This window comes from Ambystoma mexicanum, chromosome 11 (genome assembly GCF_040938575.1).
Source record: "Ambystoma mexicanum isolate Mex_15411 chromosome 11, UKY_AmexF1_1, whole genome shotgun sequence".
NCBI lineage: Eukaryota > Metazoa > Chordata > Amphibia > Caudata > Ambystomatidae > Ambystoma > Ambystoma mexicanum.
The window spans coordinates 831945002-831959356 of NC_090934.1; the positions used below are offsets into that span (position 1 = coordinate 831945002).

At 45.3% G+C, this 14355-nt stretch overlaps 1 protein-coding gene across 1 annotated transcript in view; it reads left to right on the forward strand.

Annotated features, from left to right (window-relative positions):
• OTOG (otogelin) overlaps positions 1-14355 on the forward strand; it is a 1239067-nt gene that overhangs the window by 1222247 nt on the left and 2465 nt on the right. The gene's annotated exons all lie outside the window — the stretch shown is intronic.

Genomic DNA, 14355 nt, shown 5'->3' on the forward strand with positions numbered 1-14355 from the left:
ACCCAGCAAGGATTCCGTTTCTATGAAATCCCCCTGCAGAGCTCTGGTTTTAGCCAGCTGGTCAGCCAGGTCATTCCCCTCTATCTTGGAATGACCTCTTATCTTCTTCCAATAGATGGTCATCTCATTGAAGGTCACCAGGTCGTCAATTGACTGGACCAGTTTGGCATGCTTTAGGGGTTTGCTGTTGGCACAAAGCATGCCTCGATTCTTCCAGTTAATATCACGGTATGCGGAGGAAGTTCCTTCCCCCTGAGACTCCTCACCTGGATCTTCAGTGGGGTTTGATGTCCTCTGTCTCCTTCTTCTTTCCTTCGTGGGATTCTCTCCTTCGTCACTCGATTTGACAGTCCTTCTTCCCTTCTTGCGTTCGAAGAGGTAGGGACGGTCTCCCCCCGAGGCCACCTTGCCCGCCTGTGGAACTGGCAGTCAGGTGAACCCAAGGGAGACCGTCCCTTCAAACAGGGAAAAAGCCAGATATGGCAGAAAAAACCCTGTGTAATAGTAGATGGTATTGGCCGATCCGATGTGAAGGTTGGAGAAGCTGGTATTGTCGTGCACCAAAATAGAAACTGGAAATTCGAATGAATGATGGTAGAAGTCTCTGATCTTCCTGGATAGGGATTAGCTCCAAGCTTATGCTCTCTATGGGAATAGGGATAGGCAGCACCCATGGGACAAAGGAACAACCCCAAACAGAAGGCAGACCTACAGGGAAACAGGTAAGATGACAGGGGGCTGAAAGAATTAGGGAAAGCCACCAAGGGAAATCCGGATGAAATAATAAGAGGAGGAAAACAAGCACAAGAGAGAACCAGAGAGAGCAAGAGAGAGAGAGAGAGAGAGAATGGGTGATCGAATGGAATGGAAAGTGAGAGAAACTCGGAATAGAATGTGACCACTCTGAAAACACAGCGGACGGATATTTGAGAGCCCACTAGACCACAAGGGTAAGTAAAAAAAAAACAGAAAGCACAACCGGAACTGCAGATTAGTCGGGAAAGCGGCAGCGGAGAGGCTGACCGGCACCTGGGAGAAGCAAAGGAAAAAAGACAGGAAAAGGGGCAGGGCAGGCGAGAAAAGGGAAATGCATGAGAGGGGAAGACAAGGGGAAAAACCAAGGCTCCGGGAAATAGTATCGAGGAAAAACTCGTAAGCGGGGCACTGCAGCACAGGCGAAAGTCCAAAGACCGACAAATGCGAGTTGCAACGCGACTCGCAGGGGGCGTGGCCTCCTTATATACCTGCCGGCCCAAAAATGACTAGAGCATCAAGCAGACCTGTAGAGGGGTCTAATAACGCCTCCATCTTGCCCAGAGTTTCCACGGCCGCGGTGTGACAGTTAATCAGGTGATCCACAAACCCATTCCTGACATAATCAGAGTCAATGATTATGACCAGTTCATTGAGTTGGTGGTGCATTGCAGTGAGGATGGCTTGCTAAACAGCCATCAACTCTGCAACCTGACTACTTCTGGGTCCTATTTTATGATCAGCAGTCATTCCCATTGCCAACCACCAGTTCTTTTCCCCCGTTGCTATCAACATGGTAGGAGCACCCATCCACATAAACTGTGGGTATCCCCTGCAACGTGTCTTCTTCATAGACCTTGTGTGAGGAAGTTAAGTATGCCTCCATGTTGTTGTTCGTCATTAGGCTTTCATCCTAGAGACAGTTTTCTTGAGCACAATCATGCAAGTCCGCCAACCCTTGCGCTGGGCGACTCTTCTTGGTTTGGCCATGTCTGACCTCCACAGGAAAGCCTTGCATAGACAGAATCCAGGAAGTAACTCTGGAATTACTAACGTTCCCCACCCGGATTCTGTCACTTTGTAGATATTGCAAGGACTGATGAGGAGTTTCGACAACAATGTGCTCCCCCGTATGAATGGGCAGTCATTTTTCAGCACCCACACTTTTGCCAGGAGTGCCTTCTCTCAGTCATTACTTTTTTCCTCCATAGAAGACAAAGTCTTGTTCGCGTATGAGATGACCTTGTGGACCTTGTCATGCTTTTGGTACAATACCGCTGTTAGGCAAGTTTCTGAGAATCCCGACTCCAAGAAGAACTCCTTGTTCTTTATGGGGTAAGCCAAACAAGAAGTCTGGGAAAGGCTTCTTTTCAGTAGTTTAACTGCCTCGGATTATTCTGGACCCCACTCCCACTTGACTCCGGCCTTTAATAAATGGACCAAGGGTCGAGTGACCTCTGTGCAGTCTTTAATTAACATTTGACTATAATTAGTATGTCCAAGAAGGCTTCTTAATTCCTGCAGAGTGGTAGGATCTTTTACTTTCAATAAGGCTTTCACCTTCTTAGCCTGGGGATAAAGACTCTCAGGTGTGATCTCGTGCCCTAAGAAGTTCACTTGGGTCTTACGCCACTGTGCCTTCTGAAAGGACAGTTTTGCTCTGGCCTTCTGCAACTGGGTTAGAACATAGCGGATGTCTGCTATATGTTCCTCCACAGTTGAGCTCTTTATCAAAACACCATGCACATAGGCCAGTTTTCCCCTTTTGCCAAAATCAAGCATGGCCTTATGTAGGAAGATGTTGAACTCATTGCCCAAGTTTATGTATGCAAAGGGTTCAGGTCCACGTGTACTGTTGCACCCGAGGGTAAAGGCTAGCTTGCCCTGGTCTTCCCGACTCACGAGTACTGTCCTGTAATGGCTGGTCAGGTCAATGACGGTGTACACCTTTGATCCTTGGATCTGTGCCAGTCCCTGATCGATGTAGCGAATGGGCCATCTTGACATGTGGGCCCATTTGTTCATTTCCGTCAGGTCTGCACATAGTCTCCATTGGCCGTTTGATTTAAAGATCCACAGTACAGGGTTGTTGAATGTAGTGTAGATCAGACAAATTATCCCACAGGATTCTACATTCTTAATAATCTCTGTGAGTGACTCCATGGATGCGAGAGGTAACCGGTATTGTTTCACGAATACTGGAGCCATCTCGGGGTCTGTGGGAATGGTGGTTGAATGAATGGATGTGTGTCCACAGTCACATGAGTCCACTGAAAAGATATCTAGGAATTCTAGGAAGACCTGTTTTAGCTTTCGTCTTTGCTCCTCGGTCTCAACGGCATCAGCAAGATTGATCCTTTTCTCAACCATACGCTTGAAACCTGGAAACGCCTCAGGTTTGGCAATTTCAGTGGTATCCTCCAGTTGGGTGGAGAGATCTCTTTTAATGGTGTTGACTTGGACAGGGGATTCGAGGTATTGGTCCTTGACTCTGAATACTACCTCATAGGTCCTAATGTCACAGGTCACCTCTTCCACACCGTAGGGGCAGGAAGAATATACCAGGAAATTCCCCCCATGCCTAGTAAAAATCTCACCGTCGCTGATGTCAAAACAGTCATTTGGGATTGGTCCCATGCTTTCATTACCTAAATCAATAGAATAATGTTGGGCATCAAACGCCATTCCAATAAAGGTGTCTATGCCCAAAGTGATACTTCAATGGTTGCTGTTATCCACCAGTATTCAAATGGTGTTGTGTTCTAGGTCTACTAGAGGATTTAAATATAAACCTTGTAGTTGGAGATGGTAATTTAGGTTTAACTATGCGTCCTGATGTTTGAGGTTCTGTCCTCGCTTAATTTTGAGGTGAAGAGTACAGTGTCGCACCAGTCCTGTTATGATAACCTCTTCTCGCACTTGCACTTCAACCACGCAAGGTAGCAATTGAGCTGACCGTAATGCTTTTTCAATGTTGTCAAAGCCCATGGGGTTACTCCCCTGTCGGGACAAGGCTTAATTATTAATTAGGTCCAGATTGATTGCAATTGAGTTGAGAATGTCACTTCCCCTATAAAAGGTGGAAGGGACATCTCTCACAACCCAGCAATTATGGTCTATGCTTTGGGTTGCCAATTGACATTTTTAGCATACACCTGCTAGGCAGGAGATGTTTGGAATTTGGGGTTTCCAGACCTACTTCCCATTTGTCAATCAATTTAAATGTGGGAATGGTCTGATCTTTTGGGAGTTTCCTGAATAATTCTTCGCTAATGAAGCTCCTTCGATTATTCAGGCATACTCTGACGAGCACTGGTTCATCCCCTCCATTTAACTGAATGTGGAAAAACAACTGCTCACCCTTTTTCGGAATGTCCATCAGACTTTGAGTGGATTCTTGCTTGTCTGGTTTCACGAGACTCAAGGTTTCCTCTGATTTTGGACTGGTGTCAAATCTTAGGGTGTTCCCTTCCAGTGTGGATGGACACTTAATACTGGATGGAAGGTTGATTTTCAAGAATGGAGAAGGGTTCCCATCACCAGTTTGTTCTCCTACAGAGATGACAGTGATGTGTGGGACTCGGTTATTTTTTAAATGGAACGCATCATTATCAGAGCGTTGATCAATTACGTGACAGGTACCATTCAAGCTTACATGATTGGTACTCATTTTTTATTTGATATGGCGGTTAGTCTGAGTCTAGAGGACCTTGTCTACACAGTCGATCAGAGGTGATACCCTCCTCAGGAGATCCTTCCCCAATAAACAAGGTGTGCCCTCTGGAGTCACAACGATCACCAGATGTTTCAGCCGGTACAGTTCAATTTTTATGTCCAAATCTGCAGTCTCTTTGACCGAAATATCATTCCCGCTGACATTTTGGAGTTGTCCAGGAAGTGGGGTGAGTGAAATTTGGTGGCCCTCCCCCATCCTGAGTTTAGTTGGTCAAAGGCCCTTTTTGACAGGAGGGTGGCTTTGGATCCAGTATCCACTAAAGCTGTTATTTCACACTGACCCTGCACCTTAACCGGTGCCTTCTTTCTCCTCCAAGGTGCAAAGAAAGTGTGAGTTATTTGACAGCCCGTCGGTCATTTTCTTAATATTTAACTCTGACACTATGTGATATTGGCCAGTTATCTGTGTGGGAGTTCGGGAATCTGTAAAAATAAACGTTTCAACTCGCAATCAGAGTTGTTTGGAAATCCTATTTTTACCCAGCCCCTTGGCTGTCCCCCGTTACCTGGCAACAGTTCTAAGAACCTGGTTGGAGAAAGGACATGCCTCTTTTTCACTTCTGTGTGGCTCATATGTTTGGGTTTGAATAGTTTCTGGTTCTGGGTCAGTCTCCATACTTAACCTGTCCCACTCAGGGTCGGTCTGCTTACCTGAATCCTCCAGGGATTCTTCTCTTTCAAAGGGGATAATACGGAGTTCCTCCACAAAGTGGATTCTTCTTTGACCTCTCCTACTTACCCATTACTCTTTGAGTTATAAGATTTTGGGCTAGAAGAAACTCTGTCAGGCTGAGAGATATGTAGGTGTTCTGTTTGGGTGAAAAAAGTGCTTCCTCAAGGGCTTGGAATCTCCCCTCCATCTGGGCCCCCTCCTCTGACCTGAGTGTTGGGGAATTCTGGGAAGCAGGGTTAGGTTGAGTGTTGGACTGAGCCCTCAGCATGTGCCCCAGATCATTGGTCAGTTGCTGGACCTGTCGCTCCAGTTGCAAGACCTTTTCTAGGTGGTAGGGTGGTCTCATGTCATACTTCTGCTGCTCCTGAAAGGGTTCACTATCCCTTCTCCTGGAGTAGCTTGGGTACTGGAAATTCCCCCCATAATTTTCCATCCTGAAACTCCCTTCTCCCGGGTTCAGCGATATATTGTCCTGGAACTAGGGAGAGAGAGGAGGATTGTTTTGGAAGTTCTGATTTGGGGGATATCTGTGGAAAAATTCAGATTAGGAGGTGAAATTATACTTCTCTCCTGAGGGAAGTTTCCTGGGGCAGTACTTACTTGATTAGTCCCCCCCTTGGGCTGTAGGAGTGTATACATACCCCAATTGGTTAAGTACCCTTGTACATAGGACTTATATAGGTGGCAGGGTCAGAGGGATCATTGTTCTGAGCCCCTGCCTCACTATTATTCGATTGGGTCGGGTTGGGGGGGTCCCTTCGGCTTTCCATTTTGCTTGTTATCAGGAAAGTTACTTTTAGGCCCCCCTGTCTCCAGATTCAATGGGGGAGGGAGGTTGTTTTTACCTCTGCTACCTTTGCAGCAGCAGGGGTGTTTGATACAATCAGGGTTTTGGTGGCATTTTTAATCTCAGCAGACTTTTGGAACTCATAAATCCTGGTGGTCTGTTTAATTACCCAAACCAGGGTCCTATGCTCATGAAAGTCACACACCAACTTAGTCATAATTTATTTAGGGAGAGCATGAAAATATGTAGTTATGAACTCCCTACTATTGGTGCTCATCTGCCGGGAGTCTGAGCAAATGCGTGCTTTAGCTCTGGCACAAACTCCCTAGGTATGATATGATATGATATGATATGGCATTTGTAACGCGCCTATACACAAGTGTTTCAAGGCGCGACGAGGCAGGGGGGGGGAACAAGGGGAGACAGACAACAATCTTACTAGGCCAGGTGTCATTCAGATCGCGCAAGTGCAAGGGTAGAGGGGAAGGGAAAAGTGCATGGGGGAAAGGGAGAGGGGAAAGTGCAGTACAGGGTTATAAGCATACAGGATAAATAACAAGGGCCAGCTGGTGGCAAGTGCAAACAAGTGCTGGGAAGGGGGGCTGTATGGATACAGACACAGTCCCGTAGTGCAGGGGTTGCCGTGGAGGCAGTGCAGGGGAGAGTGGCTGGGCCGAGAACGGTGAATGGCCCAGTTGCAGATTCAGTGCAGTTTCAGTAGTATTAGCAGAGGAGAGGGGGAGAGAAAGCGGAGGCAAAGAGGAAGGTTTTGAGGTGCTTCCGGAACCGGAGGTGGTTCTCCTCAAGTTTCAGGGAGGTAGGAAGGCTGTTCCAGAGGGAGGCCCCTGCAGTGGAAAGAGATCTGCCCCCAACTCGTTGTTTGGAGAAGCGGCTGACCCTGAGGGAGTTGGAGGCGGATGAGCGAAGAGCTCGAGAAGGAAGATATTTAGGAAGAGAGAGTTGAAGGTATTTTGGCCCAAGGCCCCAGACGGCCTTGTGGACAATGCAGAGGGTTTTGAACTTGATCCTCGCAGTCACTGGGAGCCAGTGTAGTGATTTCAGTCCTGGAGAGATACGGTCCCTGGGCATGAGGCCAAGGACAAGTCTTGCAGTCCTGTTCTGATGAGTTGCAAAGGGCGGAGAGTAGAGGCGGGCAGATTAAGATAGAGGCTGTTACAGTAGTCCAGCTTAGAGAGAACCAGGGCTCTAGAGACAGTGAGCTTCTGGGGGAAGGAGAGGAAAGGAAGGATACCTCTGAGGAGGTGTAGCTGGTAGTGTGACTTCTTAGATACGTCGGATATGTGAGGTGCCTGATCTTCCCCACAGTGCAAGTTATATGCAGCCTTACGGGCCGCTTGTGGGTTCCTATGGGTGGAACATTTGTTCAGTATGGCCGCCTTATAAGTGGACCATATATGATGATCCTGGTCCTCCAGTCCAGCAAAGAAACTGGAGTACTCAAGTGACAATGTCCATTTAGCAAATGCTATACAATTAACATCATTCCTGATCTGGAATGATGCCATCATCTGCTCATTAAGTTCCAGGTGCAACCATACCAAATACTTGCCATTCTTGTGGTATGGGGTCAGGAAGCTCTTTATGGATTTGATTTGTCTTATTGGGTCTTTCACAAAACCCTTTCTTTGTTTCCTTGCATTTTTCTTCTTCTGCACCAGAGTCCATTTACCTTCTGACTCAGAACTGCTACCGGTACTACCTTCCCTGTCTTCTAGGTGCTCCCTATCTCTACGAGACTGAGAATTTCTCCCAGAACCACAGGGTCTGTACTCCTCTCGCCTGGACACAAAATTAACTCTCAGGGTCACACTCCCTGGAGGTCTTTTCAGGCACAGGATAGAACAGAGTTTCCTCATCCCTCCTACCAGGGAGTCTGGAGACTTCCCCCTTCCCCTGAATATATAGAGGTTTTCAGAATGCCCTTCCTAGGCTGAGGTTCTGGCTTTTCTCCTTCAGCAAAGTGGGCAAGGTGATCTCTTTCTAGTCGCATCTTCAGACAATGTAAATCCCTGACTTTCTCCTCATAAGAGTTTTCATGGTCTGAAGTACTTACCATATTATTTCCCAGGACACACTGGTCCGGCCACTTTCCCTTATGTGAGGCAGAGAGGAATACTCATCAATATCAGACAGGGACTGGCCTTCTTGATCAGTTGGGCTAGGCCTGGGTAAGTCTAACTGCCACATGTCACCCGTTTCTTGATAGGTGGCATGCATGAGGTTGGCTCCCATTTGTGCACAAGAGGTTGTAAATAACTGGCATGAGGCCCCTGTTAGAAAGGGCACCTCACCTTTATCAGTGGCCCTTGTCCCATATCCTGAATGATCAGGGTACCTTAGGTCCTGTTTATAATTTTTGATTTCCTTGGTGAGGCTCTCACACCCATGTCTCTCTTTATTTATTTGCTGTTGGTAGTCAGAGAGCTGGCTTTTTAATTCTGACACTAAGGCCAGATTAATCTCATGCACCCTGCTCTGAGCTACAAACCGATCCTTTGTTTGCTGCACCGCCTGCTGAAGTGATTCATTCTCCCTCTGTGAGCCTTGTAAGCTGCCTGCAAAAGAGAAAAGGCACTTTTCCTTCAGGAGACTAATCTCTTTCTCTTGCTCATCCCTACAATTTGCTGCCTCTAATAGATCAGTTTCTATTGCCTCACTCGCTCCACAAGCTCATTCCTTTCTTCTCTAATTTTGGTCAGTTCCTGAGAACCTGACTGTTCCTTTTCTATCTCCATTTCCAACTGATTTATCCTCTGTAATAGGATGCTGTGATCCTGATTCAAGAGGTATTTTTCCTGAGCCAGCTGCGTCCTCTGTTGTTTCATAGTGCTTACCTGCTGATTTATCTGATCAAAGTCATTTTGGGACTCAACCTCTTTGATGATTAATTGACTATTTTCAGTTTCCAATTGTTTTATTTCTGAGTGGAATGCGATAATGTCATCCACAACGACTCCATTATGAGCAACCTGGTCATTTAGCTTGTGTTGCAGTGTGTTCAGATTTTCTACATACTCTTTAAGTGCATTTTTCAGTGCGCACTACAGTGTTTCACACTCTGCACTCTCTTGCTGCAGTGTTTGTTACTCAGCTTTGAAATGCTGAACAAGATCCTGGGCCTTTTACAGGTCTCCAGCCTGATTCATCCTACTAGCGTCACTATTTTGCCAATGCTCTTCTACTAAAAGCAAATGAAAATATAACTGAGCGGTTAGCTGAGCGATTTGTATTTGTCCATCTTGAGCAGATGTGGTCATATAAAAATGCATCCTGCACAATTCTGGTTTGCCAGTTTCCTGCATTGACCTCAACCCATTCTACTTTAAGAAATAATTTAGTTAGGAGATGCTCCCTGGCTTTGCCAATTTGTACAGTAGTCATTTTCACCATTGGCGTTTTGCACTTTAATAAAACTTTATTTATGCAGGGGCAAACTCACCCTGTTCCTGTTTGATTTCCTCACTCAAATACATTCTTACACACTCTTAATTTTTTACCTAGACACCTCCCTGGAACTCAGGAGTTAAGTCCTAGAGGCACTTCAACAAAACAAAAATGACTATGCCTCCACCTTAATGCTATTGCATCAAAATGAATAAACTGTCACAATGTACTTTTCATGGGTCAGGAATAGGAAGTGAAATCCCGGACGAGCCCCCAATTTGTAACAGTTTATTGAGAAGCCAGCCTCAACACGGGGAGTTCCTTTCCTCCCCACTTAAGTGGTCATGCAACCAATTGTTTAACATATTCTTTCTTTTTAGCCCTATCTCAGACAAATATCATGCCTCTTGGATCCCTCTCCCCTGAGCAATCATTGAGCTAAGAACCAGGCTGGTGTACGGGAAATATATTGGAATTTATTTAAATTAAAAGTAATAGAAATTAGCAAGAGTGAAAAAGAACACCACCACAATTCTTCCCTTTCTGTACATTTCACTTCACAAAATAATTACACTGATCAATAAAGAAGGCACTTATGTAATGTTGTGTGATTTTGATTTTCCTGCAGGCTTAAAGGGGTAACAGTAAGATTTCAAGATTGGTAAAAAATACATATGGCAATTATAATTTCGGCCACACTTTTGGTTTAAAATGAACTCAGGGTGAGTTATCGCTTGGTTTTTCAGACCCCCCCCCCCTCCTTGCTTTGGTCTTGGTTGGGAAGTCAGACAGAAAAATTGGAATGCTTTGGGGAATTTTGAATTTCAGACCCCTCTTACTGAAAGGCCTGTGTTGTGGAATCTGGATAAAAAGGTTGGACTGATTTAAGAACAAAGACACCACTCTTCCTTAAAGAAGTCGGGGTCAGCTGGACAACAAGGATTACCCAATGAATGTATAGGCTATAGTTCTCAGTGCACACTGGGAAGTAAACTTTGTCAATTTCAGATTTTATCAAAATGTATCCTGTAGTGTTCTGCCAAATGGGGAGTTAAAGTAATGTTTTTGCTTAATTGTTCCCCCCCCCCACACCCACTATAGAGGGAAAGGATTCATGGTAAGCAGACACCCCCACCTTTTGATTTCCCAGGGATCAGTTCTACTTACATAGCAATGCTCTGTTTAAGGCTCAGGAAAGCCAGCTGTATCTCAGGACACTCTGGAAAGATAGGGCAGAGGTCTGGTCACTCCACTCTCAAAGATGGCCTCCTGCTCTCCACCATAGGACCCAGTCAGCTTTGAGGCCTTCCTAGAGATAGATAACTCCACCTAAATGCACTCTCAGCAATCTCCTCTGGTGTCTCCTTACAGCTGTCAGATGATAAGTTTCTGCAGCCCTCCTGATGGTCTGTCGCTTGTCTCTCTGTTCCTGCCTTTCTCCTTTTTCTGTCTTTCCTGTCCTAGTGCAGTCCCCCTGATATAGCAGCGATGACACCACCAATTTTACAATCTTGGGGAATTACCCTGCAATAATTCCTGCCACTAGGATTGGACAGTTACCATTCTCTCTCCTCCCAAACCCCGCCTCCAAGTCAGGATTGCTTTAGGGGTCTGGAGCACCATATGGCAATTCCCATTTGTCATCATCCTTGGTTCTTCTTTTAACTTTTTGGCAAAAACTAGTTATTTATCACAACTTCATAATTTTGCTTGCAAATGCCAGAATAAAACATATTTTCTGTCTCTGCTAATCACGGGGAATTAGGTAAGCCGAACACCAAATCTGTATCATGTAGCACGCCCATGTGTCACCTTTTTGCTGTTTCCATAAAAAGCGCAACAGTTATGAATATGTAAGTTATTAAGCATATCCCTAATTTCATTTTCGAACCGCTCACCAACTCTCACATTTGGAACACGTTCAGATCAGCCAGAAACCTACTCTAACTGGCCATTACAGTTCCCGAAATCACAGGTAGATACATTTTATATCCCCAAAATCGCCTGGAAATGACATAAAAATTGGTACATAGATGAAATACATCCGCCTTATGATTGCTGAGAAAAAGACCTAAATGATAATAGTCCTTTTAAATAAATTGTGAATCTTCATGTGGGAAAAATGTTCATGATGACAAAGTGGCTCTTCAAATGTCGCTGGAGTTTTTTAGGTGAAATATAATATACATTGCTCTTTGTCAACGCACACATCATGTTTTGTTTTCCTGACATTTTTCTGTGAGCAGTGATATTCTTTTCACTTTTACTTTTTTCAAAAGCCATTTTAATTTGCACACACATGTTCAGGCCGTTTTTGTTTTCAATGTTTAAAAATCTTGTTTTCCATGTGACAGGGATCTTTTATTCCTCCTTCTTTTGTAAATGAAAATACTGCTTATTCATTGGTAATGACACTAGGCCCCTTTCCACATGGCTCGCTAATTGTACTTGAAAAACAAAAATAAATGCCATGCCATTTTTGTTCCAGTGTTTAAAACTTTGCTATTCATTTGAAAGGGACTTCTGTTTGGGGCCTATAAATGCACCCCACAGGGAGGAGAGGAAGGATGGCGACTAACCAAGTCAGATGGTTGGGAGGGACGACGTGATGGCCTAGGTGTTGAGGAGGAGAGTTCTCCTTGAAGAGGTGGATTTTGAGTTATTTTCTGAATTGTAGGAGCAAGTCTGATGCTGATTGGGAGGAGGTCCCATAGTCTTATAAATGATGCAGCAAGACTTGAAGGTGATTCGTGTGTCCAGTGGGAGCCAGTGTAGGTCGATGAGGGCCAGGGTGATGTGGTCATATCTGCATATACCCATGAATATTTGTGTGGTCAAGTGTAGGACACTTCTCACGGGCACAAGGGAGGGTGACGGGAGGCCTTCAAGGAGTGCATTGCCCCCATCCAGTTAGAATAAGACCAGTGCTTTAATGGTAGATCTAAAGCTGGCTAGAGGGAGGAAGGGCTTGACTTTTCGCAAGAGGGAGAACTGATAGCAAGCTGTCTGAGTTGTCTTAGCTATGTGTGTCTTGAAGGAGAGGTGTTTGCCGATCTGGAACCTGAGGGACTTTGTGCAGGAGGTGGGCCTGGGTGTGAAGCCCTCAGAGTTCATGGTTGATAAGCAGGTCTGTATGGCCGGGTGTTTGGTGTTGTTGGTGAGGAGTAGGAATTAGGTTTTGGAGGGGTTGAGCTTCAAGTATGCACTGGACATCCGCGATTGGATCAGCGAGAGACAGGTTTTGAGCCTATGGATGTCTTTGATGGAGTTGATCTTAAGGTACAGCTGGGTGTCCTTGGCGTATTGGTGGATGTGGATGTTGTGTGTGGCTAGGAGGGCTCCCAGTGGCTCCATGTAGAGATTGAAGGTCAATGCAGAGAGGATGGAACCCTGCGGGACTCTACAGGTGATGGGTAGCATTGGCAATCGAGAGGAGTCCATCTGAACAAACTGCTCCCAGATGGCGAGGTAGGACTTGATCCAGCGTCGGACAAGATTGCTGATCATGATGCGCTGATGTAGCACGTCCATAAGCACCTGGTGGTCTACACTGTCAAAAGTGTCTGAGAGGTTGAGTAGAACCAGGAGACAGGGGTGGCCATTGTAAAGGATGTCGAGGGCGTCGTCGACCACCTGTATGGTTGCTGTCTCTTTGCAGCAGCTGGGTCTGGACCCGGATTGGTAGGTTTGGAGGAGATTGTTGGTATCAATGTGTTCCTGCAGTTGTGCAGCTACCGCTTTCTCAATGATGTTACCTAGGAAGGTAAGATGGGTAATGTGGCGATAGTTACCTCGGTTATTGGGCTCCAGAGTGGGGTTCTTTAGTAGAGGGAGGTTTTGTCCTGTTTTTAGGGTTAATGGGAAGGTGCCTTGAGTTAGGGAACTGTTGATGATCTCCAGGCAGGTAAGGACAGCTTCTGCGGGGAGGGTCTTGAGGATGGATGCTGGGATGAAGTCCTCTGTATACGATGTGGCTTTGAGGGCAACCAGGGTTTCTTACAGGTCCTCTGTAATAGGTTGTTATAGGTAATGAAATATTAAGTTTCCCCAAGCCAGGAAAGACCATGATTACTGTGTCACATTAGACCAAGTATCTAGTACCACATAAGATCTTACTCACAGTGGCATATGATGGCAAGTTCTCAATACCTAAAAATGGCAAGTAGTCTTTTTGCAATGTAATGACATATAGTGGCATGGTCATAGTTTCAGATATGTATTCCCAAATCAGGGTCGAACAAAACATTTACCAGTCATAACTCATCCCATCATCTTTGGCCCTTCTTAATTGAGAGCTGTAGCTTGAACCGTACCCCTCAACCATTAACTGCCACTTGCTTAGTGCTCATATGAGAGGGATGCTGGTACCTAAACCAACTCCTCCACTACAATTTAAACCTTGGTTGCATAGTTTGCCTTATGTCAATAAAAGAGGTGGACATAGTAGCCCTTACAACAGCAAGAGTGCATGATGCAACTGGATGCCAAGTTGCATCTCTAGCTTCTGTGACTAGTGTTTCTTGCTCCTTTCACATTACTGTACTGTCCTATACACTGACAAAGTGGAATCTAGGCATCTTCTGCCATGCACAGGATAAACATATATTACTCTTATCAGGGTGTATCAGCTCTTTTAAGGTAGCATGTTTTCTTCTATCAGGGGGATTTATTATGCCACTTCAACTGTTTGTAGCCTTAGCCTCCTACTATTGAACAATTAGAAGGGCCACGTCAGCAGGTGTGTCTCAGTCCTTGGAAGGGTATTGCACTGAACTGTGTGAGGTTTGAAATGTGACTTGTTGAGGCCTATGACCAGGCATCCTTCATGTCAGACTGTGTTCATTAAGTGGTTAGTCCAGAGTAACCACTATTGCTGACAAAACATCTAAATACATTTCTAAAGACACATTAACAACTTCAAATAAATATCGCCATACTTGTTATATTGACAATCTTATCGACATGAAGATGTATATATCTACTGTTTCAATAGTCTGTGATT